This window comes from Fukomys damarensis, unplaced genomic scaffold (genome assembly GCF_012274545.1).
Source record: "Fukomys damarensis isolate Sample0158 unplaced genomic scaffold, DMR_v1.0_HiC HiC_scaffold_11, whole genome shotgun sequence".
Taxonomy (NCBI): Eukaryota; Metazoa; Chordata; class Mammalia; order Rodentia; family Bathyergidae; genus Fukomys; species Fukomys damarensis.
The window spans coordinates 19,962,047-19,963,902 of record NW_022900923.1 but is presented as its reverse complement, the minus strand read 5'-3'; the positions used below and the strand labels follow the sequence as shown (position 1 = coordinate 19,963,902).

At 55.6% G+C, this 1,856-nt stretch overlaps 1 protein-coding gene across 1 annotated transcript in view; it reads right to left on the bottom strand.

Moving 5' to 3' along the window:
• Brinp2 (BMP/retinoic acid inducible neural specific 2) overlaps positions 1-1,560 on the bottom strand; it is a 92,971-nt gene extending 91,411 nt beyond the window's left edge. The window contains exon 1 of the mRNA XM_010630209.1: positions 756-1,560. The gene's annotated coding sequence lies outside the window, so the exon portion shown is untranslated. The remainder of the gene's footprint in view (positions 1-755) is intronic.
• Between the last annotated feature and the right edge of the window lie 296 nt (positions 1,561-1,856).

The window sequence follows — 1,856 nt, the reverse complement described above, 5'->3', positions numbered from 1 at the left end:
CACACACACACACACACACACACACACACACACACACGCCACAGGCAGCATTTGATTGTGTACCCAGATGATCACAGAAGCAGGGAGAGAGATCTGCTAGATGATACCAAAATAACCTTCCCTTCAGCACAACAATTCTCTTCCCTAGTGTCTCCAGTGCTCTGACTAGCTCAATTCGGTCAATGGTGCTTCTACCTGCACCCTGGGGAGACCGCTCGCACCCTACAGGGTTCACGCTTTGGCATCTGTTTGCCTCCAGGCTGCATGTGCATGGGGAAGTGAAGCTGGCCCGTACATGTGAATACAGATGTATTGTGCATCACCACCTCAGCTTTTCCGGGTCTTCCCCAGATACAGTGAACCTCATACAGTCCAGTCCGGCATCTGCTCGGCGGGCAAAAGTCCTCGTCATCTTGTGCAATTCTGAGGCCCGATGGGGTTTTCTGAAGCTAATGGGAGTTACACTAACTTTGAGGACTTAAACCAAGCTAAAGCAATTTAGGTCAGGCAGAGCGCCCAAGCCATATGACAGCCATGCACCACCAGGAGACAAAACCAGAGCGTTCTCCAGTTAAACCCAAAGTCCATAAGCTCAGCTCCACGAGAGACAGCAACTAAGTGGAATCATTCCCTTTGCCTGCTACTGCCAGGCACCGGGACAAGAGGGTATTAGGAAGGCAAAATGATCCCCTTCCCGATGGACTCATCCAAAAAGACAATGAAAAGGGAAAATGAGGAAAACCCTGCGCTGTTACCTTGAATCCTTGCAAGAGCCCTCCTGGGTATCAGCTGCTCCTCAACCTCCAACGACCTGGAGGAGCTTCCTAAAACATCCCAGATTTTTGTGCAACATCTCCGGTGGCAGCTTTCCAAAGTTTTTACTTCATGATTTCTTGTGGCTCTTCCTCATTTGGGGAAATGCGAATGCCTCCCCTCAGTGTGTGAGAGGGAGCGGATGTCTCTTTTCAAATTCCCTAGCTCTGCGCTCGCTCGGCCGTGGCTGCCGCCAGCGCCGCCGCCTCGTTAAACCACTTGCCTGCTGCCTTCCCGCGGCGCGGCGCGGAGCCCCGTCTGCCCGAGCATCTCGGAAGTGAAGCTTCGGCGCCGGGCCGGGCGCACGCGGGGTGGGAGAGGTGAGGAAAGTGGCAAACCCAACCCGGGAGTCCCTTCTTGTCCCTCCACCGAGGAGAAATCGCAGATCTCGCCTTCCTTCCAACTCTAAGGAGACGCGCTCGTCCCCTCTGTGATCCGAAACCAGAGCCTAGCGCCCGGGCAAAAACTGTTCCTCCTGCTTTCCTGCTTCCTCGGCTGCCTGCAGACCTGCCGGTGCCCTCGGAGCGCACGCAGGTGCATTTCCCTGGACAAGTCCTTCGGATCCTCCGCGCTCAGCCGAGGCGCTGCGGGAGGAGCCGCGAGCAGCTGGTGAGGCTGGCGGATTCCATCCCAGGCTGCAGCCTGGCGCGTGCCCGCTCCGACTCCGCGCTCCGTACACAGGCGGTGTCACCTGCAGACTCAGACACCAGATGAGTGTCTTAAGATAACAATGCTGCCCTGCCTGCCTCTCTCTTTCTTTCTTATGCATGTAGGTCAATAGCCAATAGGACACAGCGCTACACTCCCCCCAGGTGCCTATTGGCTGGGCGGCATGGCAGGGGGCGGGCTCTGAGCCCAACCGCGATCTCCTTTGGATAGCAGGCAGACTTGGGTAACAGCTCCGAGTTAACCCTCCCGGCTTTGCAGCAGGGACTTTCTGGTGTGAATAAGGAAACCTTGGATAAATTCACGGCTTGGGGTGGGGACGGGAGGTCAGGTTTACAGAATTTTAAAAAATTGAAGAGAGAGAAGTAGCTGGGGAG